The sequence below is a fragment of the Natrix helvetica genome, assembly GCF_964273705.1.
Source record: "Natrix helvetica genome assembly, chromosome: 1".
Taxonomy (NCBI): Eukaryota; Metazoa; Chordata; class Lepidosauria; order Squamata; family Natricidae; genus Natrix; species Natrix helvetica.
The window spans coordinates 102,882,837-102,908,874 of NC_138548.1; the positions used below are offsets into that span (position 1 = coordinate 102,882,837).

The window sequence follows — 26,038 nt, forward strand, 5'->3', positions numbered from 1 at the left end:
TGAACTTACAACTATTAGTAGTGATTGTTTGAAATTAAAATGACACTGAAAAAAGTGACTTACAGCCAGACTTACAGATGGTTGCATTTACATGGTCTCATAATAAATATTCGGGAGCTTCAACATATATTTACAATGGTTGCAATGTCCCAGGGTTATGTGATCTCCATTTGTAACCTTCTCAACCAACTTTCAACAAGTAAAGTCAATAGAGGAAGCCAGATTTGTTTAATAAATACATGATTCATTTAGCAATTGCAGTGATTCACTTAACAACTGAGGCAAAAAGGTCATAAAATTGAACCTGAGTTACTTAACCACTTTGCGTAGCAATGGAAATTGTGGTCCCAATTGTGAGTGTAAGTCAAGGATTACTGTAATATTTTTAACATAAAGTTGGGACTAGTTAAATATTAAGGTTACTAATTGTTGACATATGTGTGAAATATTTTAAAGTGAAATAGTAACATTAATATAAGATTGAGTAGAAAGAACTTCTAACAGACTTGAATAAAATTAAGGACATGATTTACTGTAGGTATTTTAATATCAATGTTTTGCAATATAATATCTTGAAATGACCTCATATTCTTTCTGTCCACTACCGTATGTATTTTAGAGTGCCATAACTTTTTAAGGACTTGGTGTTCTAGGCATCTTTTCATGTTTTGAACTCTGAAAACTTGTCAGATTTGATTCTTTCTCCTTTATAGTAAATTTTCCTCCATAAGGTACTTGGTTTATTTCTTCTTGGTTTTCAAGGAAATGTGTTTTCTTACTCTGTAAATAAGTCCTGAAATATTAGTCCTGGTGATTGCATTCAGGGCTGCTGGATTGGCTGGTACCCTGCATTTCCTTTTGAAATGCAATACACCACTGGCAGCCTATCTTCCTTTACAAGGCATAGCAGACAACCCATATGGGTTTTTTTTTTTGCCACTATTGAGATTTGAAGAACTATCTTCAATTTATCACTTTGAGGATTTCTGGTTTACAGTGAGCTACCTTTTCCAGGGAGAGACGTGGTGGCTCAGTGGCTAAGATGCTGAGCTTGTCAATCAGAAAGGTTGGCAGTTCAGTTGTTTGATTCCCTAGCACCCCGTAACGGCATGAGCTCCCATTACTTGTCCCAGCTTCTGCCAACCTAGCACTTCGAAAGCACATAAAAAATGCAAGTAGAAAAATAGGGACCATCTTGGTGGGAAGGTAAGAGCGCTCTGTGCACCTTCACCATTTAGTCATGGCGGCAACATGACTACAGAGATGTCTTCGGACAGTGCTGGCTCTTCAGCTTTGAAACGGAGATGAGCATCGCCCCCTAGAGTCAGGAACGACCAGCACATAAGTGCAAAGGGAAGGGGACCTTTACATTTGCCAGGTGTTTACTTTTATTGGAGCAAATTCTGATGAATCCCGAGAAAGGACTTTCTTCCATTTTCTATTCCATAGTACAGATAGACTTGTTTCCCGGAATCTTTTGCAGCTCCAAATATCAGTGTGCTTCGTGCTCTGCTCATTCTTTTCACCCAAATGGTTACAGCATTTGTGCAATCCTAGTATAATCAGCTCAAGATTAGCTGACATCAGTCTCTCAGTTTCAGCTCTCTATACCAGATATGGTGAAGATATGGTGAAGATATGGTGAAGAATTGCTTTCAGTGGTGGACTGCCATCCTGTCTCCTACGAAAACAAATATATATATTTGTTTTCGTAGATTTTCACGGGTGTAGGTATGCTGGTTTTGTTGTATTTGGGTCTTTTCCCGTGTAGGATTGAGATTGTCTTGGCAACGTTTCGGCAAGATCTCACTTGCCATCTTCAGGCTGCTGTCAGCTAGGCTTAAAAAAAGAAGAATGGCAAGTGAGATCTTGCCGAAAAAATCAATCACTTTTGTTATTTGCTCAGTAGTAATCCAATACATTCTTAACCCTTCTTGTATTTAATTATCACTCATACTTCTTGATGCACTGCTGCATTTAACGTTTGTGTTTATATAAAATGTAAGAAGATGCTAATATTCCCCCTGCTATTATTCAGAAGCTTCTTGTTAATTGGCGCTATGTTGATCAGACAGATACGAAACAAAGAGGCATCATAATGCAAAATGCTCAGTCTTCAACATCTTCTAGAAAATGGTCAAAGAGCATCCATATTCGGACTGTGGTGACTAAGTATCTTCTCCCATGCGATTAATATTTTATGGAGAGAGAGAAGCCCATTACACTCATGCTACCATTCTTATTCCCACTGTGTCTATTGAATAAAACTCCTTAAGAAACTTGAATAATTAAAAAAAAACTATTCAGAAAGCACCTGTACTAATATTAATTACGTAAAAATCAAAGGCAACAGTATTGGTCATGGAAGATTCCCTCTAAGATTCATTTTGATTCCTGGTGATTTCATAGTCATGATCGTGCAGTTTTCCTGATAACTGTGTAGTGTCTGTATGCAACATTAAAACAGGCAAGATGATAAATGGCTCACTGCAATGCAAGCTCCAACTTTTTTTGTTGGATGCAGTGGATGTTGTATTGTAATACTATATCTGACCTCTTGCTTTTTTTGACCACTGCACACCACAAACAGACTGTGGACATTATTATATTTGCCTACCTCCAGAATGCCTTTTCAGCTTCCAAGACAGCCCTGCAGTTCCTGCAGCCCTGTAGTTCCTGCAGTTTTCCTCCCAAGGCTTTTTGGAAATGAGTTAACATTACCTGCTTCCTAAGGCTGAGAGGGAGTGACTGTTCCAGGGTCATCCAGCTGGCTTTGTTACCCAGGCAAGACTAGAACTCACATGTTTCCCACCTGAGGACTTAATCACTATAGCAAACTGATTCTTGCTCTAGGATTTCAGATATCCAGAATTTGTACTAAGGCATCATCTTTATCAAATTGACAAATTGTTTACAAAATAGTGCAAAATTCACCCAGCACCTTTTCATGACAAAATGATTACGTTCACCAGAAAACAAAAAGGGGGGAGGAGAGGGAGAAAACACATCGAGTGTTTTAATACAATACAATACAATAGTAGAGTTGGAAGGGAACTTGGAGGTCTTCTAGTCCAACCCCCTGCCTAGGCAGGAAACCCTATACCGTTACAGACAGATGGCTATCCAACATCTTCTTAAAGACTTCCAGTGTTGGGGCAATCACAACTTCTGGAGGCAAGCTGTTCCACTGATTAATTGTTCTAACTGTCAGGAATTTTCTCCTCAGTTCTAAGTTGCTTCTCTCCTTGATTAGTTTCCACCCATTGCTTCTTGTTCTACCCTCAGGTGCCTTGGAAAATAGTTTGACTTCTTCTTTGTGGCAACCCCTGAGATATTGGAACACTGCTATCATGTCTCCCCTAGGCCTTCTTTCTCTTAAGCTAAACATACCCAGTTCCTGCAACCATTCTTCATATGTTTTAGCCTCCAGTCCCCTAATCATCTTTGTTGCTCTTCTCTGCACTCTTTCTAGAGTCTCCACATCTTTTTTACATCGTGAGGACCAGAACTGAATGCAATATTCCAAGTGTGGCCTTACCAAGGCATTATAAAGTGGTATTAACACTTCACGTGATCTTGATTCTATCCCTCTATTTATGCAGCCTAGAACTGTGTTGGCTTTTTTGGCAGCTGCTGCACACTGCTGGCTCATATTTAAATGGTTGTCCACTAGGACTCCAAGATCCCTTTCACAGTTACTACTACTGAGCAAGGTATCATCTATACTGTACCTGTGCATTCCGTTTTTGTTGCCTAAATGTAGAACCTTACTCTTTTCACCATTGAATTTCATTTTATTAGATAGTGCCCAATGTTCAAGTTTGTCAAGATCCTTCTGTATCTTAAGCCTATCTTCTGGAGTGCTGGCTATTCCTGCCAGCTTGGTGTCATCTGCAAATTTGATGAGTTCCCCATTTATTCCCTCATCCAAATCATTGATGAAGATGTTGAAGAGTACTGGGCCTAAAACAGAGCCTTGGGGTACTCCACTGCATACCTCCCTCCATGAAGATGCAGTTCCATTGAGGACTACACGTTGAGTGCGGTTGGTCAGCCAGTTACGAATCCATCTGGTGGTGATGCTGTCTAACCCACATTCTTCTACTTTATCTAGTAGTAGGTTATGGTCTACCTTATCAAAAGCCTTACTGAAGTCCAAGTAAACTATATCGACGGCATTCTTCTGGTCCACTAATTTTGTCACATTATCAAAGAATGCAATATTATTAGTCTGGCATGATCTATTTTTGACAAATCCATGTTGGCTTTTGGCTATTACTTTGTTTGCTTCTAGGTGTTCGCAAATTCGTTGCTTGATTATTTTTTCCAGAATCTTTCCTGGTATTGAGGTCAGGCTGATAGGTCTGTAGTTTCCTGGATCTATTTTTTTCCCTTTTTTGAAGATGGGAACCACATCAGCTCTTTTCCAGTCCTCTGGTAATTCCCTGGTGTTCCAGGATCTCTGAAAGATATAATTCAGTGGTTCTGAGATCTCGTCTGCTAGTTCCTTCAGAACCCTGGGGTGTAATCCATCCGGTCCTGGTGATTTGAACTCGTCTAAGGTAGACAGATGCTCACTTACCATTTTCTTCCCTATTTCAATTTGTGTTCCTAATCTGATTTTTGTGGTGCTGCTTTTGATAGGTTGGACTGTTTTATCCCTTTGTGTAAAGACAGATACAAAACATGAGTTAAATAGTTCTGCTTTCTCCCTGTTGCTTGTTACCTTCTTGCCACTTTCTCCTAGCAATGGACCAATTGTTTCCTTAACCTTTTTCTTGTTTTTAACATGTTGGAAGAAGCTTTTTTTGTTATTTTTTACTTTTGTGGCAAGCCTTTCTTCATTGTGAGCCTTAGCTTTCCTCACTTCATCTTTACAGGCTCGGGCTATTTGCTGATATTCTGCCTTAGTTATGTCCCCCTCCTTCCACTTTTTATACTTACCTTTTTTTGTTTTAAGTAATGTCTTCAGAATAGGTCATGAAAAAACTGAAGAAGCTTCTTGGATGAGAAGTGAAACATCTTCAAAGAAAAACAAAGTCCAGTTGCTTTTTGAAAAATCCCTTTGAGACAACCATGATCTGGAAGATTAAGGATGTCCATAGACCAGGGGTATCAAACTTGTGGCCCACGGGCTGGATGCATCTCACGCTGCCCATGCCCACCCTCAGTGTAGCGAAGGGGGGGGGAGTCGCGATACATCATGTGACGACAACGTGACGACACGAGTTTGACATCCCTACCATAGACAATCATGAAAAAAGGCCATAAAGGCAAATTAGGTAGTGTTAATGGAGGGAAGGTATGCATCTCAAGAGAGTACAATCCCAGCATAAATCTCATAAAGTTCTTTTTGTTCTTCATTAAAAGCTCAATTTGGTATTTATCCAATTTGCTTAAAAGTTAAAAAAACACAAAAAACCAGTCATATTAACATGATTGATGTACTTAACATGATTGATGAATGGATTGATTCCATTTTTGAGTCTGTGATATGATAAATGATAGAAGATTTCATATTCTGTCTAAGGCCATAAAAACTAGGAGTTTATGGCTACAAGTAAGTTTGAGAGTCCAAATTTTAAAATCAGGTTGTGCTAGATGAGATTCATGGTATAAAAATAAACTACTGCTTGTCTCTCCTCTTATTATGTAAGATGCAAGTAGATGTAAATAGCATCCTTTTGGATATGATTTTTTAGCTTACATTTTTAAATAGGAGAATACAGTCTTAATCTGGAACTGGGTCAGAGGTTTTTCCAAAATGTGTAGGTGTAGTTAATATGTTGTTGAAAGTTTTGTTCACAAATAGTGTGAAAAGATGATTCCAGAAAAATGCCTTTGCTAATACATACACCTGCATTAAGAGTTAACACAATCTTGAGATTTCATCTGTTGCCTATGTGCCCATTTTAAATTTAGTTATTCAGAAATGAGTAATGTCCTCGTGTTATAAATTGTGAGAGAATGCTAATAGGGATCTGCTCCCCCCCCCACCAGCATTCCTGCTAAAATAGAGGAAAGCGTTCACTTAGCTTTCTGAATAGTTTCTTAAAATGCGTTTTTAATGTTAGAAGCTTGGCTAAGCCTAGCAAGTGCTTTAGTTTTGTTAAGGGAGCCAGATGTTACACATTGACCTTAAATGGTAAAAGCTCCCAGAGTGAATAGGAGAGAGAGAGAGAGAGAGAGAGAGAGAGAAAGAAGCTTTGCTGAATGGGGAAAATTAGGAATTGCTCAGTTTTAGGTAAGTGGTCACTGCGAACCAAGAGTAAAGCACTTTCTACAGCCAAGGAACCTTTTTTACCTTAAAGGTACAGTACCACATTATTATGCTTTAGTGAGGTCTTATTGTCTTGAAATTCAGTTTCATAAGCAGGGGCATCTTTGTAAAGTATTTAGTTCACTTCCTTCTCCTGTGCTATTTAAAACCATGCTCAAGAAATGTCAGCTGATGTTCAAACCAATTAATTTTATCAGTAAATTGTGACTTTATGTTAATTGTTAAGTACAGCGCTCTGAGATGATTAAAATAAGCATTCTAGCACTAATGTACAACTGTATGGGCTTCTAGGCTACATGGTCAATTAATAGAATATAGAGTCAAATTGCCTGCTTTGATGGAATATCTACTTGACTTTGGAACCTGTCTTTTCAGAATATGTCTCCAAAACTGTGACATTAGAATGGTGATTCTTCATTTCTTTTTCTTTTTAAAAAAAACAAAACATGTATAAGTAAAGAGATTTCTTTAAGGATTTCTAAAATTAAGTATAAATGAACTTTAAAAAAAGCCTTACTGCAGATTGGATTGCAATTGCTTTGCAGGTAATTAGCATTTGTTTATAAATAACTGTTTTAAAGTATATTAGGCATTCTGATTCCTCTGTTCAGGTTTGTTGGCTACCATAAACTGAAAGATTATGGGGATAATATATTTATACAAGCAAACCTGGGCAAGTTTAAAAATATTCCGTTGTATTATTTTATTAAAATTTATCAAGAATTCTAACTTCTGGAAATATTTATTGCATATTTGTAATATGAGTGATAACCTAGCCCTTTTCAATAACTATAGCTTGTCTGAAAAAATATGTATTTTGTATGGCATTACAGCATTTTACAGCAAATATGTTGAACAGCACGGTGCTATTTACAATAGAATACATTATTTCTATTCCTTCTGACTGATCTCCTTTAAGTATATGTTAAGCTCCCATAGCTGGGCTTTCTGGTGTTCTTAATTTCTTATGTACATTTCTCCCTTAATGTACTGCTCTGTTGGAATGCATGCTATATTTGTTTTTCTTTCTTTTTTGCCTTCTTCTTGTATATTCAAGACTTTGAGTTAGTTGTAATCTCTAAGGATCAGAAAATAGCGTTTTGAGATTCAGGGCCAAACCATTCCTGAATACTTTTGATATGTTTGACATCATTTTCTAAACCAAAAAATGAAAGCAGGAAATGTCACACTTTAATGCTCACATTTCAACATCCCCTGCTTTTATGTATGTGAATGGATGAGACAGAATGCAGAACCCGATAGGATTAGGAGCCTAAATATTTACTATAAGAACTTGGTTGCCTTCATTGTATGTTACTCCTGAAAGATCACCAGGGTATCATTTTGCTTTCCCATCTCAAGGGCTGGATGATATAGAATTTGAAGCAAGTTTTAAATCACTCAGGAAAACAGAGGACGTTCTTAATATTTATAGCAAGTACTATAATCAACTACAGTCTATAGCTTGTAATGCTAGTATTAAAGTGTAGCAGTTCAGGTGTGACATTCTAGAATGCTGAATATGAAAACATTCAAATTAAACTTATTTTCATGCAGGAAACCTATATTAACTTGTGAGTTTTAACAAGAGCTGTAGAAAGGTAACTTAATGCTTTTTAAACAGGAATATTTGCTTTGGATCTTATTTTTAGGAACATATAAGTGAAGGCTTAATGATATAAACTAGCATTTTGTGGAAGAGCTGAAGATTTAAAAAGTGTCTGGGCAGAGAAATACCTGAATTTAACCATCTGTCGCCTCTAAATCCTGATGTACAAACAATTAAGTTGCTTTGATAACACAGCACTCATTGATTTTTTTATTGAGATGTCTTGCCAGAACATGTAATGTATGTGTTATCCTTCTGCCTTTATTTGGGCTTTGGCCTTAATTAGATCTTATTTCCCTTTTTAAATGGTACTGTTGAGCACCAGTCTTTCCTGTGAGGATAAGAGGGTCCTTATATATCTCCACTCAACTTTATTGACACTCTGAATGGAGGTGTTTCCCAGTCCATCCTTATTTTTAAAAGATTCTTTTCAAAGATGTGACCATTTAAAAAGTGCATATGCTTTTGCGCAAACCTTCTTCCCTGTTTAAAATGTTAAATAGCCCATTCAAGAGGAATCACAATGATGAGATCTAATCCACGACACAATAGAATCAGCCAGATGCAGGCAGTAAAAAAAGGGGGGGAGGGGGGCAGGACTGGAAAACAGTCAGGAAGGCAAAAGAAAAAATGAGTGTGAGGTTAGGAAAGGGAAGAGCTTCACTCAAACTTCTGGCTCCTGGTGTAATTTAAAAATATATAATTTGTTTTTATATCCCTTTTAAAAAGTAATCACTTGTTTTTACATCTCCCAAGGCCTTTATTTCATTCTAATCTCTCAAAAAACTTTCTTTGGGGGTGGGTGGGTGGGAATGAGGTAGAGTGGTCCAGATTATTGATAGAAGGGCACTATCATGTTCTGCTCAGGAAGCTATTACACAACTTTCAAAACAAAACCCTAACTGAAATTTCAGGGAAGCCTGTGCCAAAAACCATAATATGAAAGTAAAGTAGAATAAAATATGGATTAAAATATAAGAATAAAGACGTGGCATTAAAGGAACAGTTAGAAGCTTGCTTAAAGGGACAGGGAAATGTCATCAGCCTTCAACCACAACATGTTCCAGCAAATGTCCCTATGTCAAAAGTCCAAAACCACAAGGTTCAATTAAAATTCGTTAATGGCACGTAGTTCATACCTGTAACAAAAGGAGAAGTAAGACCCCCATCTCCTTATAAGGCTTTTTCCTCAAGGTAACTAATAAGAAATGAGTAAAGTGTTACACTGTCTTTGAGAATGTATAAGAATGCATGCATCAATAATAAAGATTGTTCAGAATTTGCAAGGTTAGCCATGGGCTAACGTTTCTGAACCTGGCTGCCAAATAAACTTTTCCTGTATCCTGAGAAGTCTAAAGCCTGTCATTTTCTGCAACAAAAGAGTGAATTGAAATAAACCGATTTATGGGTACAAATTATTGATACTATCAGCTCCCATCATTACACTGTATTGACACAGTGAGTTTGGATCAAATTTATTAATAACATGTTTTAAAGAATTCCTATCTATTTAGTCATCTTATATATTTTATTGTGAGGGAAATGTTTGTTTGTTTTCTGTTCAAATAAGTATATAATAAAAGAAAACAGCATTGTATTTTCATAGTAAAGCACAATAGAAGAGAGACATGGGCTATCCTATAATGAAGCCTACTTCCTCATACTGCAGAAATAACCATTGTGTATAATATTAACATTGGACTCTTTCATCTTCCTATTGGTTATGTGCCGTTACTTTGATGTCAACTTTTAGCAGCCACACAGATATTCTTTATGACAATCTGTTCCTAACTTAGTGCTTTAGGTCTTCCATAGGTATACCCTATGGCAGGGGTGTCCAAACTTGGGAACTTTAAGACTTGTGGACTTCAACTCCCAGAATTCTGGGAGTTGAAGTCCACAAGTCTTAAAGTTCCCAAGTTTGGACTCCCCTGCCCTATGGTGAGCCCAGCCATCATGCTATGGTTGTCTTTTCCTCCATTTCCATTAGAACCTTCTTCAGAGAACTAGATTTTTGCATAAAGCATCCAAAATATGGTAATCTGAGCCTGGCCGTCTGTGCTGTGTAAATTCCTTAAACAATAAAAATAGCAAAACTATAATACATTATATTCTGCAATGATACAGTATAAAATAAAAATAATAGTATTTGCACATCACTATTGATTGCTCTAATTCACATACAGTAGATGGACTCAAAATCAGTCATGGGAAGAACTTCAACTGCATGAAACGCATTTTGCTGATTAAAGTTTGGATAGCTCATTAAACTGTCAGATGATATTTAAGTCAGAAACTATTCCCTTAGAAACATCCCTGTTCAGACCTGGCTCTATATCCTAATTCACTTCCAACTTGACCCAAACAAATGGGATCCTGTCGTGCTTATTGCTGTGGCAGCTTTTAAGGAGTTTTCCTATATAGTAAACTGAATAAGAGCTAGGATTTTCTTTTATAATCTTGCCAACTCAGAAGCAACACTCAGCTCTGTAAACTATGAAGCAACAATCAGCATAAACAAGTCTCAGCAAATGCAAAGTACCCTTCTTTCGCTACTTCTCAATCTGTGAATAGGCCTCCATTGCAGACGTGACTTGCTATTACTAGGGACACTATAGAAATACACAATATTTTCTCAGAAAGAGCTTGGAAGATCTGAATTTGAGAGCAAGCTGAAAATGCTACTTTGGTAGAAACTTTGGGCCAGGTGAGAATTTTCTAATGGTTTCTCTGAATACTAGTCATTCTTTATTTTAATACATAAAATATAAAAATAAACGATCACACTAAAGACTCTTAATGCTCCCAAGAGTTTGCACATCATGTACTCTCTCTGTGGACCTTCTTTCATTCCTTCCATTCATGTTTGCCTTAAAAGCCATCTTGTATCTGCTCTGAATATAAAAGCACATGCCAGTTTAACAAGCAAAAAGATGCTATAAAAAGTCTGTTGCTCTGTTTAAATGCCTCCACAGTTACTATGGCAATTGCATTCTTTAACTGATGTGAAAATTGACAACAGTTCACTGCCATGTCTCTGATTACTTCAAGGAGACTAGCCCCATCCATCATATTAGGACTGTATTCACCAAAAACATTTTGCCTCAAATGTCATAGATTGCATTTAGGTTCAAAGTGTGAATATGTGTAAAACACATTGCAGTTACTAGGCAGTGGTGGGTTTCAATTTTTTTTAGAACCTCTTCTGTAGGTGTGGCTGCTTTGTGGGAGTGGCTTGACAGCCATGTGACCAAGTGGAAGTGGCTTGCCAGCCATGTGACTGAGCGGGAGTGGCTTGGCAGTCATGTGACTGGGTGGGCGTGGCCAACTTGTAAAATGTGGTGAAACTCACTTAACAACGCTCTTGCTTAGAAACCAAAATGTTGGCTCAGAAACTCGGGCCTTTGAAGCACGCAAGTCTTAAAGCTGTCAAGTTACAAGACCCTTGGACCCCTAGCTCTTTAGAAAAAAACCCCCAGGGGTGTTCAAATTTGACAGCTTTAAGACTTGTGGACTTCAACTCCCAGAATTCCTCCTCCAGTCATTTTGGCTCAGGAACTCTGGCAAAGTGTGCAAGTCTTAAAGCTGTCAAGTTGCAAGACCCTTGCACCCCTAACCCTTTAGAAAAACAATCCCAGGAATGTTCAAACTTGACAGCTTTAGGACTTTAAGGTTTAGATAGGACTTTTAGAGGTGGGCAGGGCGATTGGTGAGCCAGCCAATCAGTGAGCGGTGGGTGGGACAAGCGTGGTGCGGATGGGCGGGGGAGGGGGGAGTTGGAGCCGGTTCTAAATGGCACGGTAGATTTGTGGAACCTCTTCTATAGAAGAGGTTAGAACTGGCAGGAATCCACCCCTGCCTTTGTAATATACAAATACTATTTCGAGAGCAGATTGTTATATATTTGAATTGCATTGGGCCAAATGCATAGTATTTTGCTCTTGGATTTCTGTCTGTGTTTATTAGTATTCACTTGCCTTCAGTCTGCTTAGAAAATATTCTTGTTTTTCTAACGCAAAAAACCATCCCCAATGCTCTGAACAACAAGGAATATGTGAAAAAAATAGGCTTTGAAAGGTAGATATGATTAGGTCTCCAGCTATTTTAAAACAAATCAAGATACTGTAACTGGAGGTGCAGACAAACACAAATGAATTTTGTCTGTGCTTGGCTAAGATCAGGCTTTGCTAGTAGTTGTTTGAAATATCTCCAGGAACACCCAAGCTATAGTCTAGAGCAGTGTTTCTCAATAGCTGGCTGGGGAATTCTGGGAGTTGAAGTCCACAGGACTTAAAATCGCCAAGTTTGAGAAAAACTGGTCTAGAGCAAGGGTGTCAAACTATATTTCATTGAGGGCCACATCAGGATTGTGTTTGGCGTTGGGAGGCCAGGGTGGATGTGGCCCAGGTGGGCATGGCCAGCTCAATGTCACTCATGTTGGAGGCACCTGTGGTGGCCCAAGTGCTCTACCAGCAAAAACAGGCTTCTAAGCTCCGTTTCCTGTTGCGACTGCCTCCTGCAACCTTCTGCCAGGGAAAATGGCGCATGGGAGGCCCTTGTCAGCTCCATTTCTAGCTGCGACTGCCTCCTGCAGCCCTCTGCCAGCAAAAAACTGTTTTTGCTGGCAGAGTCACTGCGGGCCAGTTCTTTGCTGTCTCCAGGGTGGTCCCGTGGGCCAGGACTAAGCACCCCATGGCCCTTGAGTTTGACACCCTGATCTAGAGTAAAACTTGAAAACTATCATGGAAGAAGTCATTGGCAAGTCATCCATGTTATTGCCAAGAAAATCATATGATTGTGTCTGGGGAGCTACCCAGAGTCAAGTTTAACTCAAGGGCATCTTGATATGAAGGTACTTGGCACCCTAGAAAGAACATCATTTACTCAGGCTTCATTAGATTTTCCACACATATAAAAGCTACTCCATCAAATCAGAAGAGCTTTCTAGAATGCTAAAGAAAGGACTAAGCACAACAACCTGTAAATGGTGCTGGTGCTGATAACCACTGGTGCTTGGGATCAGGCTGTCATTGCAGTGTCATATTAATCATGGCTTTCTTTGTGGAACAATGTGTTGTCCAGCTGAAATATAAACTGACCATATTATGTGTGCATGAGGAATATTTAACTGTTAGATAGATGCATGTGATGGTGAGGCAGGGAGGCATTTTTTTGCAGAACACTGGGCATCTTGTTTCCACATAAAGGCTTTCTTCCTGCCCCAAATAATTGCTGAATCATGGTTGATTTAAGAGTGCAGTAGGCCCTCTTTTAAACCGTAAACCTGAAATGTGAGAAATTTACTTTCATGAGTTACTAAATGGCTTTATTGTCTGTACTCTCATTTTCTTCAGCTACAGGTAATCCTCAATTTACAACAGTTGATTTAGTGACAATGGCACTGAAAAAGTGACTTATGACTATTTTCCACAGTTTCGACGATTGCAGCATTTCTAAGGCCACGTGATCAAAATTCAGATGCTTCGCAACTGACTCATATTTTTGACAATTACAGTGTCCCAGGGTCATGTGATCATCTTTTGTGATCTTCTGACAAGCAAAGTCAATGGGGAAGTCAGATTCAGTGACTAACTTAACAACTGCAGTGATTCACTTAACAACTGTGGCAAGAAAGGTTGTAAAATGAGGCAGAACTCACTTAACAAATGTCTCAGTAGCAACATAATTTTTAGGTTCAATTGTGGTCATAAGTCAAGGACTACCTGCAGTAGGATCCAATGTACCAGAAAATATATTTTCTATGTACTTTTTATGTACTTTGGGGTTCTTTCCCCCTATCAGGAACTTTGGCTTTCCTTGTCAATCAAAAAGATATTTAGATTTTTTATAAAAACTAAGAGGAAGGAACAGAATGCAGTTTTGTTCTTCCAATATACATGAGCTCACATTGCTTATAGAGAAAATAGACAAAAAATTGTGACTAAAATACTTTGTGAATCTTTTGTGTTGGTACAGAATGAATCAAGCAATTTGTCATGCAAACAGCCCAAACTTTTTGTAAACAGGCCTGTGGTCAAAGAATCTTTGGGCGAACTAGAATTAATGGTACTAAAAATAAATAAGCAATGTGGGATAACTATTTTAACATTTTCATTATAATCCCAATGGTATTCTTGAGTGTCCGGACCCATGGGCAGCTAGCCAAATTGCATATTCTTATATAGCCAGATCTCTCAACTTGTCATTTCCAGTTTTGTGTAGGCTTCCTTCTGTGTAAATTAATGTATGTTTTGGCAAAGTCCTGATTTTTAAGTTAAAAAAATATTTTTAAAAATGTAAGAAATGGCATTGCTTTGCTTTATCATAAAGCAATAGTCATAGAGTTTATGCCTTTCTTCCTAAAAAATTCCTAATTGGAGTATTACGAAGAGTTCTCTACTCTGAATTTGTTTCCTTGTTTTTAGTATCAGAATTTCTAACTGGCTATTTCTATTTCTCTTAAATGCTAGGGATATTCACAGAAGAGAGACTCACTGACATAATTAGGACTTGAAGCATTTAGGCCTTCCTTTTTTTTATTACAAGTTTTTTTCATTTTAAATTTACAAAACAAACACAACACAAAGAATCCTCCTTCTTTACATACTGTAGAAAGTGTATCAGTTGGTTACAAAAAGCTTTCGTGCGTCTCTTCCACTGTCGTCACAAAATTCGTATTAACTCAAGTATTTTAAATCAGATATTTTTATACATTTTACCATCATCACACCTCCATTTTCATTTGACTATAATTGTTTAAACGTCCTTCATCGTAAAATGTACCAAGATTTAAAACTTGACCACATACTGGCATTTCATGTGTTATTTCTAATATCCTCCACTATAGCCTTATGGCCTATTCTGGCTAAACATCAATAACATTTAGTAACAAAAATTTCTAATTGAAGAATAGTGGGGAAGAACGAGGCTGGACACAGCTGAGGAACTTCCAAACTAATTTATTGTAACAACACAGCAAGATGCAATACAGGAGAGAAGCGGCGTCTCTCTGCTTGACAGCTATTTATACAAGAGCTGTCAAGCAGAGAGACCAACCGGGGAGCGCGAATAGCCCGCCTTCAGCCAAGCCGCGCCTGATTGGCTAAGACGCGGCTTGGCTGTTGCTAGCCTTCAGCAAGGGAATCCCCGGTCGTAAGTCGAGGAAGAACAGGAATATAACACTCCTTCCCCCCCAGCGAGGGCGCATGCGTGATGGCGGAGCATGCATAGTCGCGTAAGTATGCAGGGCGGCGTCGGACCCGCCCAGAACGCCTCAGTACAAGGCAGACCATCGGAGGAGGAGGTGGTGCCCGTGGGAGCTCCTCCCGGAAGGGAGTGGAGCTCCGGGCGCCATCTTGGAGGCCTACACCTGAAGGAGGCGGAGACACAGGAGCAGGTAGGCTGGGTCGAGGGGGCACGGGCGTTTCCGGGCTTGAGGTCGGATGCTCATAATGGAGAGCAGGATAGGGCTGGCCTGATGGTGGAAAGGCCAAGGCAGGGGGCAACTCGGGGGCTGGCGTCCCAACGGGGCAAGGGCGGTCTGGTGGTGGTGGCCAGTGGATGGAGCCAGGCACGGGCTCGGTTGGCAGCTGTAGGTGACGGGGTAACAGCCAAGGCGGCGGTAAAGGTTGCGGCGCCGGACCGAGGCTCGTTGGAGGGGCCGCGGCGGTCGACCCTGCAGGGCTGTTGGTCGGCTCCGGAAGCAGGCGGCGCCTTAACTGATCCACGTGGCGGCGCCAGTCTGCACCGTCGGCAGTCTGGACCCTGTAAGAACAGGGGCCAGTTACGGAGGTGACGGTGGCAGGCACCCACTTCAAATCCCCTGAAAAGGCCCTCGCCCAGACAGAGTCGCCCTCAAGGAAAGTGCGGGAAGGGGGCCCCAGGTTGCCCAGCTGCTGCTCAGAATAGGACGGGTGCAGCCTATCTAAGGTGGTCCGCAGGCGCCGGCCCATCAGCAGCTCGGCAGGAGACTTCCCGGAGAGGGGGCACGGGTGGAATGCTGTACCAAAAGGTAAGCAGCCACCCTCGTGGGCCAGTCGCCCGTGTCCATTCGTCCAAGAGCTTCTTTGGCCGAGCGGATGGCGCGTTCCGCCCGGCTATTGCTGGCCGGATGATAGGGGGCTATCGGGGCGTGACGGATGCCCTGGGAGGCCAGGAATTCCTGGAACACAGTGGACGCGAACTGAGGGCCATTGTCCGAGACAACTATGTCCGGCAAGCCGTGGGTGGCGAACAGGCGCGTTAGTGCCCGGACAGTGGCCTCAGCCGTGGTGGAGGACATGAGGATGAGCTCCACCCAGCGAGAATAGGCGTCCACTACGACCAGGAAGACCTGGCCTCGGAAGGGCCCCGCAAAATCAAGGTGTAGGCATGACCAGGGGCCACGAGGAATCTCCCACTCCTGTGGCGCGCCAGCCGGAGGCGCCAGCCGGGAGTGTTGGCAGGTGGAGCACCTAGCGACCCAGGTAGCGATCTCGTCGTCCAGGCGGGGCCACCAGACATAGCTGCGCGCGAGCGCCTTCATGCGAGCTATGCCTGGGTGGCCCTCATGGAGCCGAGAAAGCACCTGGTCGCAGAGGGCGGGTGGGATGATCACCCTATCACCCCACAGGAGGCACCCACTGTGGAGTGATAGCTCCATCTGCCTGGCCTTGTAGGGATGGTGGTCGTCGGACACCGCCCCTCCAGGCCATCCTCGCAGAACCCAAGCCATCACCTGGGAGAGAGTGGGGTCGGCCCGGGACGCTGCAGCACCTCTCTCGAAGAGAGCGGCAAGGGCAGGTCCGCGATGGCCAAAACAGACTGGCACGGCACAGTCTGTGGATTGGGCACAGGCAAGGGGCAGCGGCTGAGGGCGTCAGCGTGCCCCAAATGCTTCCCAAGTCGGTAGACCAAGGCGTACGAGTAGGCCGCCAAGAACTCCACCCAACGGGTCATGCAGGGAGACAGGATGGGAGGGGTCGGACGGTCACCGGCCAGAAGCCCAAGGAGCGGCTTGTGGTCAGTGTAAAGCGTGAAATGCCATCCGTAAAGGTACTCGTGGAACTTTTTAATCCCGGACAGGGCAGCCAGAGCCTCCTTGTCGATCTGGCTGTAGTTCAGCGGTTCTCAAATAGTGCGGCGCGCCCCCCTGGGGGGGCGCGAGGCTCCGTAAAGGGGGGCGCGAAGGCTCCCTTTCCATCTGGGTGCAACGGCGGCGAAGGCGTGGGCGAGGCATAATATATCCCGCCTGGAAGTGGCAGCACTTCGGACTGTGGATTTTCATTGGAGCCGCGGGCTAGAGCTCTGCAAGAAGCCTGCTCGGGCGGGGGTGGGAGGGAGGGAAGCATGGGACCGCCCGTCTTCGCCACCGCGTAGCTCGCCTCCCCGCCAGCAGCTCCACCGCCAGCATTCCGTCTGGAAGCGGAAGCGCAACAGCCGCTGTTGGGGAAGGGACAAAGGGGCGGCGGTCGCCCGATATTGCCACCGCCACCCCTTCGCCCCTGGTAACGGCGACTGTTGTGCTGCTGCTTCCAGCTGGGATGCTGGAGGAGCTGCTGGCAGGGAGGGAGGGAAGAAGGGGAGGAGGGAGTAAGGATAGACAAGCAAGAGGGAAAGAGGAAAGAAGGCAAGCAGGCAGGAAGGAGGCAGAAGGAAGGAGGAAAGAATGGAACTGGAAGGGAGGCAGGGAAGGAGGGAGGGAGAAAGGAAGGATAGGAGGATAGGGAAAGAGGAAAGAAGGCAGGCAGGCAGAAGGGAGGGAGGTGCAAGGAAGGAAGGAAGCATAGATAAGCAGGAGGGAAAGAAGGCAGGCAGGCAGGAGGAAAGAGGAAGGAGGGAACTGGAAGGGAGGCAGGAAGGAAGGGAAGGAGGAAGGGAGGGTGGAAGGAAGGATGGACAAGTAAGAGGGAAAGAGGAAAGAAAGCAGGAGGGCAGAAGGGAGATGGAAGGAAGGAAAGAAAAGCAGACACGCTGGAAGGAAAGAGGAAAGAAGGCAAGCAGGCAGGAAGGAGGCAGAAGGAAGGAGGGAAGGATGGAACTGGAAGGGAGGCAGGGAAGGAGGGAGGGAGAAAGGAAGGATAGGAGGATAGGGAAAGAGGAAAGAAGGCAGGCAGGCAGAAGGGAGGGAGGTGCAAGGAAGGAAGGAAGCATAGATAAGCAGGAGGGAAAGAAGGCAGGCAGGCAGGGGGAAAGAGGAAGGAGGGAACTGGAAGGGAGGCAGGAAGGAAGGGAAGGAGGAAGGGAGGGTGGAAGGAAGGATGGACAAGTAAGAGGGAAAGAGGAAAGAAAGCATGTGACTACGGTGGGAGACGAGGAAAGACCGGTGTGCTATGTTATGCAGAGGTGTACTTATAACAATTTTATAGACAAATGATACTATTTACAGTCGCGCGGGGGGGCCCCCGAAATGTTTTCTTCTTCCTAGGGGGGGCATGACAGAAAATAATTGAGAAGCACTGCTGTAGTTCCTCTCCGCCGGAGAGAGTGTCCGCGAATAAAAAGCTATGGGGGCTTCCGAGCCATTGGGCAGGACATGGCTCAGGACAGCCCCCAAACCCACGGGGGAGGCGTCACAGGCTAAAGTCAGGGGCATCCTGTCGCTGTATTGGACTAGGACTGCCTCTGACGTCAGCATGTCTTTGACAGCCACGAACGCATGCGCTTCGCGGCTGCCCCAGCGCCAGGCCGCGGATCGGTCAAGCAACCGATGCAGCGTCTCGGCTAGTGACGCCTTGTGCGGCAAAAATGGCGCGTAAAAGTTCAAAAGCCCTAGGAACGACTGCAGCTCCGCCTTGGAGGCGGGGGTGGGGGCGTTCCTAATGGCTGCGACTTTGGCAGGGGTGGGGTGGATTCCCTGGGCGTCTATAGAGAAACCCAGGAAGTCCACTTTGGGCACAGCAAATGAACATTTGCTGCGCTTTAATTTAAGACCCGCGCCCCTAAAACGGTCGAGGACCTTCCCTAACATTTTGAGGAGCCCTGAGTGGCTGGAAGCCACGATCAGGACATCGTCGAAATAGGGTACCACGCCAGGGAGCCCATGGAGCAGCCACTTCATGAGGCTCTGGAAGATCCCCGGGGCGACGGAAACACCGAATTGGAGGCGGCGACAGCGGAAAGCCCCTCGGTGGGTGACGATGGTTTGGGCAGCCGCCGCATCGTCATCCACCGGGAGCTGCTGGTAGGCCTGCTCCATATCCAGTTTCGCGAAAATACAGCCCTGCCCCAAGGAGTGGAGCAGGTGCTGTACCACAGGGACTGGATAAGGGTTTGCCTGGAGGGCCAGGTTGATGGTCGACTTAAAGTCGGTGCAGAGACGTATGGAGCCGTCGGCTTTGACGGGGACCACTATGGGGGTCTCCCATCGTGAGTAGTCAACCGGCTCCAGCACGCCCTGCGCCAGTAAACGGTCGATCTCCGCGTCAACCTTGGCCCTCAAGGCAAAGGGCACCCTGCGGGCCTTCAGCCTAATAGGGGCAACCTGGGGATCTAGGTTAAGGGAGATGGGGGTGCCCTTGTACAACCCCAGCTGTCCGTCAAAAATGTCCGCGTAGGCGGCGATGACGGCAGCCACGTCAGGGGGCATGTCAGATAGGGAATGCACCCCATGAACGGATAAGCCCAGGGCAGGGAACCAGTCGAGGCCCAGTAATGCGGGGAGGGGCTTCTCAACAACCAATACGGGGAGACACCCAGAAAAGTCCCCGTATTCTACCCTCACAGTGTAGCAACCCAGGGTTGGGATAAGTGTCCCCTGGTAGTCCCTTAGGGCCACGGTGCTGGAGGCAAGCTGGCGTTTTAAAACGCCAGGGCAAATAATATTAAAGTCTGCCCAGGAGAGTATGGAGCGGGACGATCCCGAGTCCATCTCCATCACACACGGAGCCCCCTCGATGAGGACTGTCGCCTTGATCCTGTCAGCACCTGCGGAGTCTTGATAAACTGCTTCAGCAGGGGCGGCCGCTGGTGCTGGCTCGACGGCGAAACAGTTGCCTCTCGTGCGCTGCTGGCGGCGAGGTTGTTGCGGTCCCGGAGTCGTCTGCTGGCCGGAAGAGCCCTGGAGAGGGTGCTGAGGCAACGCTGCCCGGCAGACCTGGGCTAGATGTCCCTTCTTGGAACACCGGCGGCAGATGGACGCCTTGAACGGGCAGGCTGACTGGTCGTGGCTGCCCCCGTAGCCGAGGCAGGCAGCCGCGGGTTGGCGAGGAAGCTGCGATGTCTGGCGCTTTTACAGCGCTGCTAGACGGGCCACGAGCTCTTCCTCCTCGTCAGCGGGGCTTGGCAGGGGCACCAACTGGTCAATGAGGCAGGTGCGGCCAGGTTGGTTCGGCAGCTGATAGCGGTCCATCTCCGCGGTTGATTGCTCGGACAACTCAACTGCCCGCGCCTCCGTGACAGCTTCAGCCAGGGTGACCTTCAGCCGAGCTAGGAGGCGCCTCTTCAGCCTGGGGTCCTTGACCCCGCTGATGAACTGCTCCACCAGGTTATCGTCGAGGTCCAGGAACTCGCATGGGATGGCCGTGGTCCTCAGCGACTGGAGGGACTGGCTCACATCCTCATGCGGCTTTTGAACGCACTGGCGAAAAGCGTATCGCCGTGCTATCTTTGATGGCGTTGGTGTGTAGTGGCTCCGCAATTTAGTCATCAAAGTGTCCCAGTCGAGGGAATGGACTGGCAGCGGCGCGGCTAACGCCCTGGCGGCGTTAAACATTGGGGGTCCACAGCAGCTGAGGAAAAAGCTGCACTTTTCCTCCATCGGTACGTTCTGCTTTCCACTCGCGGTCATGAAGCACTCAAAACGCTCCAGGAAACCAGCCCAGGACTCACCGGCTGTCCCGAAGGGAGCGAATGGAGGTAACGAGGCCATGAATACTCGAAGTTTTGTGGCTCGTAGAAGAAGCTGAAAACTCGAGCGGCTCGTTCGCGGTGGTCCGTTCCGTCAGCGTCCGCGGCCTCAGAGCGATCCCATCCTTCGTCACCAGTGAAGAATAGTGGGGAAGAACGAGGCTGGACACAGCTGAGGAACTTCCAAACTAATTTATTGTAACAACACAGCAAGATGCAATACAGGAGAGAAGCGGCGTCTCTCTGCTTGACAGCTATTTATACAAGAGCTGTCAAGCAGAGAGACCAACCGGGGAGCGCGAATAGCCCGCCTTCAGCCAAGCCACGCCTGATTGGCTAAGTCGCGGCTTGGCTGTTGCTAGCCTTCAGCAAGGGAATCCCCGGTCGTAGGTCGAGGAAGAACAGGAATATAACACTAATCCTCCTTTCCAAATCACTGTTTACAATTTACATCCAATTTCCCTATGTTGTACCCATACATATATATACATTGTTATCATTATCCCTCCTTCATTTAACTCTATCCATTATCATAGCATTCCCACCCACCCCCAATAATCAAAACTTATCTAAATTCAACTTAGTTCTTTTTTATTAACCTTTATATATAACCAAATAATTTCTAATCTTCCTTTCATAGGTACCATTCAATATTCATATCCAATTACTACTTGTCATACCAATACATATGTATACATTATTATCATTATCAATTGTTTATTTAACCATATCTATTGTCACTAGGCCCTTAGGCCTAAGCATTTAGGCCTTTCTGTGTCCCTATATTTTTATATGCTGTGTGTCAGAGATGGGTTCTCCCCAGTTCGGCCGAAATGGTTTTGGCATTTTTGCCTGGGTCGCAGAAGTGGCAGGGACCCAGGCTTGCCATGCCCCCAAATCGGTTCCCTTGCCACTGCTGATGTTGCTGCCGCATTGTTTTGTAGTGACTGCACATGCACAGTTCACTGTAAATTGTTCTTCGCAAAACACTCTCAAAGCAAACCGGTAATAAAACTGGCACCAACCAACCCCTGCTGTGTTTCCTAAAGATGTTACTGCAGCCCAGGGGTAGGTTCTAGCAGGCACTACTGCTGGTTCACTCACGCGCACATGCACAGTGCAATTAAAATTCACTGTTTCGCAGAAGTGAAAAACAAGATGGCGGTGCCTATGGTGCCACCTGGAGAACCGGTTCAGGGGCACTACTGGTTCCAGACAAACCACTACCAGTTCGGCTGAACCAGTCCAAACCAATAGGAACCCACCACTGCTGCAGCCTCAGTAGTAAATTGATTTTCCAAGTTACAAAATGTGGTTTGCTGTGTTCAGTTTCATCTTTTCTTTATCTAGACTTGGAACTGAGTGTAAGAATTAATTAGCAGCAATGAAAGATGAGGTTCTTTCTGGCAACCATATTATTTCTGCCACATTTTTTAAAAATATGGAGCAATATGGAGCCACAATGGGTATTTAAAAAAAAATCTTTAATCATCATATTCATCCGGGTAGGTGTAACATTTAAAGCAATGACGCTGCTATAGGACATTATATACCAAAACAACTAGACACAGGGACAGTTTTTTCATGCCATCACTTTGCTGAACACCTAATCTTCATAATACTGTGTATGTCTAGGTATATTCACCCATGTTGCATGACTGTAGTATTATTATCCTTCTCACATTCTCTCCTGCCCTATATTATTGGTATCATTATTATGATTATTATTGCTGTATTGCTTTGCATGTACACTAACAGCTTCTTCACCAAAGACAAATTCCTTGTGTGCCTAATCACACTTGGTCAAATAAAGTATTCTACTAATTCTATTTTGTTAACACGTCTCAAGTCTGTTGGAACACTCTTCCAAAACACCATCCTATGTCCCCTTTGGCCTGTCCCTGTGTCCCCTTTGGCCTATCCTTGGAAATCATTATTGGTTGTTTCTAACAGTGTTTTAACAGATAGTTTATTCCTGCAACTAGTTAGGCCTGGGAAAAGTACAGCTCTGAAGTTTCAAGCCTCCAAACTTTGCCTGCTCTTTGTGTTTGAGTATTTGTATTCACCTTTCTGTGGTTCTGAATTCTATTCTGTTTTCCTCATATTTTGACCTTGCAGTAGGCTATTTACTACCACTACCACTTGGAGGCAGCAACATCAGTGACATGAGTAGGTTGTTGATGAAGTGATGTTACCAGATGGAACAGGGGCAGAGGATTCTGACAGTGAAATCTCAAGAGATCTGTCTTTAAAAAGATCATGCATAGTTGTCCATAAAATACAGGTTGCCCACACATATGATAGCTTTCTCCTATCTTGTTTTTTCTACTTCATCAATAGACAATTTACAGATATTTTCTATGAGCTGAAGTTTCTGAATTATCTCCAGAAATAGTGTGTGGAGGGTGGATTGCAATGTACCAGGGGTGGGTTCCTGCCAGTTCTAACCTCTTCTATAGAAGAGGTTCCACAAATCTACCGTGCCGTTAGAACCGGTTCCAGCTCCCTCCCCCTGCCCATCCTCACCACGCTTGCCTCGCCCACCGCTCACTGATTGGCTGGCTCACCAATCGCCCCCCCTGCCTCTAAGTGTCCTATCTAAACCTTAAAGTCTTAAAACTATCAAGTTTGAACACCCCTGAGGTTTTTTTTTCTAAAGGTTATGGGGTGCAAGGGTCTTGTAACTTGACAGCTTTAAGACTTGCACACTTCAATGCCAGAGTTCCTGAGCCAACATGACTGGAGTAGGAATTCTGGGAGTTGAAGTCCACAAGTCTTAAAGCTGTCAAGTTTGAACACCCCTGGGGGTTTTGTTTCTAAAGGGTTAGGGGTGCAAGGGTCTTGTAACTTGACAGCTTTAAGACTTGCGTGCTTCAAATGCCAGAGTTTCTGAGCCAACATTTTGGTTGCTAAGCAAGAGCGTTGTTAAGTGAGTTTCACCACATTTCGCCACACCTACCCAGTCACATGACTGCCAAGCCACTTCCACTCAGTCACATGGCTGGCAAGCAACTCCCACAAAGCAGGCCACAGCTACAGAAGAGGTTCTAAAAAATTTTGAAACCCACCACTGCAATGTACTCACTAGAAAGCCAGTGAATTTTGAAGTAGACATTTTGTCGGAAATACAACTTGAGAGGGAAAGGAAAATTGCTTTTGATTCAAGCGCAGTTCCTAGTGGCTTACATAGAGTCAGTCATACAATTCTCTTGGCATGATATAGAACTAGTTTGTAATAGTCTTTTCCGATATCTTTCTTCAATTTCCAAATTCAGCTTGTAGCCTTGGGCTTCCCAGATCATTTGCCCAATCAACTATTACAGATAGTCCTTGACTTACAAGAATGGAAAAAATGACTTAAGACCTTTTTTAATACTTAAGACCATTATATAAGACCACCCTGTAATCAAAATTTAGATACTTGGCAACTGCAAGCATTTATAATGGTTGCAGTGTCCCAGGGTCATGTGATCACCTTTTGAAACCTTTTGACAAGCAAAGTCAATGGGGAAACTTAACAAATTCACTTAACAACTGTGTTACTAACTTAACAATTGCAGCAGTGGTGGGTTGCGGGTGATACGCCCCAGTACAGGCATACTGGAGCCTGCCTGGAGCACCGGGTACTGTTCCGGTATGGTGCTCTGGAGGGCCCCCCCCGTCCACGCTCCTTACCTGTCTTTAAACTCTTCGGCGCTTCCGCACATGGCACATACAGCACCTGTGCGACACTCCACTGAGCAGCTGGAGCCTCGCGGAGGCATCACTGGATGGTAAGACGCATGCACACCCTGCATATGTGTGCGTGCGTGCCATGCGCATTAATGTGGAGGATGCCGGGCTCCGTTGCAATTGTACTGGTTGCAATAAGTTCTGGAACCCACCACTGAATTGCAGTGACTCACTCAACAACTGTGGCAAGAAAGGCCTTGAAATGGGGCAAAACTCACTTAACAACTGTCTTGCTTAGCCACCTAAATTTTGGGATCAATTGTGGTTCTAAGTGGAGGACTAGCTATAATTGGAATTAATTCTATTTACAGTAACTTTCTTTTTTCTAGAATGGTCATGTTCCTCTAGGTCAGGTTTTTCCTAAGTGGTCAGTATTGATTCCTGAGGGTCAATGGGACTATCAAAGGGTTGTTGATGCTGTTGTTATTATTAGTTAAAGTAGGATTCATCAAATTATTTTCATGTAAGGTTGGAGCCTAGTGAATAATTTGAAACTTCATGAAAGGATCGATGAGCTGAAGAGTTTGAGGATCTCTGATCTAAGTGAACAATGATTTATTGTTTATGCACAAGGAGACACATACTTATATAAGTATCCATGTGCATGCTTTAAAACAGAGGTCTTCAAACTTGGCAACTTTAAGACTTGTGGAGTTGAAGTCCACAAGTCTTAAAGTTGCCAAGTTTGGGGACCCCTGCCTTAAAACATTGCATCTAACATAAAAGTATTTTATAATCAAGGAAAACATAAGCCAGAAGAAGGCTGCAAGTTTTTAAGGTGCCACAAACCTTGATTCCAACAACATTTAGAGTACTCACCACTATCATGAGAAAGATAAATTGCATTGCATCACACATTATTTTAGGTAGGTATGTGGTATCGTGACACAAATAGAAAAGGTGTGTGGAACTTGCATTAGGCTGTGGCCGCCATCAACCTAAATCCCCCATTGCCCCTTATGTTACTGCTTGGTTCTGATAGATTAATTTGACTAATTCTGGAACTATTTTACATATGGTATTCAAAGGGGAATTAAGCTTTCAATGAAAGGTATCAAAATTACTTTAAATGTGTCATGGAGAAGAGTTAATATACATTTATGAGTCCAGCTTATAGAATTTGATACTTGATTAAAACTGAGTCATGTTCTAAAAGGTTTTTGCCTTTTTTAAATTAGGAAGGTACAATTTTGCTCAAAATCAATATTCCTGCTACCAGTTTGTTTTCCCTTCTTGACTTCTGGAGCCATATTTTCCCCTGGCAATGGTAATTTCAAGTTTCCAACATTATAGAGTGATGTGAATAACTGCATTTTTAAACAATATGTAATATACAAGTGAGAATTAAATAAGTCTTGCTTGTTGGGCTTCATGTATAAACTATCTTGTGTAATGATACTATCAAAGCTGACACCAGACAGAGCATAGAACAACTTAAAGAAGTAGTGCAAGATCAGAAGACGTGGAGAGACCTGTCTATATAATTGCCAATATTTGGACATGACTGAATGGATAACACCATCATTATCCTGTATATGCAGTAGTTCATTTATTTGGTGTTTCTTTGCAGTGAAATCATGAAGGGCTATTTG

The 26,038-nt window shown here is 43.8% G+C and overlaps 1 protein-coding gene across 4 annotated transcripts in view; it reads left to right on the forward strand.

Annotated features, from left to right (window-relative positions):
• Window positions 1–6,064: 6,064 nt before the first annotated feature.
• IRAG1 (inositol 1,4,5-triphosphate receptor associated 1) overlaps window positions 6,065–26,038 on the forward strand; it is a 103,532-nt gene continuing 83,558 nt past the window's right edge. The window contains exon 1 of one of the 4 annotated variants that reach the window (XM_081938148.1): window positions 6,065–6,311. The gene's annotated coding sequence lies outside the window, so the exon portion shown is untranslated. The remainder of the gene's footprint in view (window positions 6,312–26,038) is intronic. The other 3 variants (XM_081938146.1, XM_081938147.1, XM_081938150.1) reach the window with 3 other exon arrangements.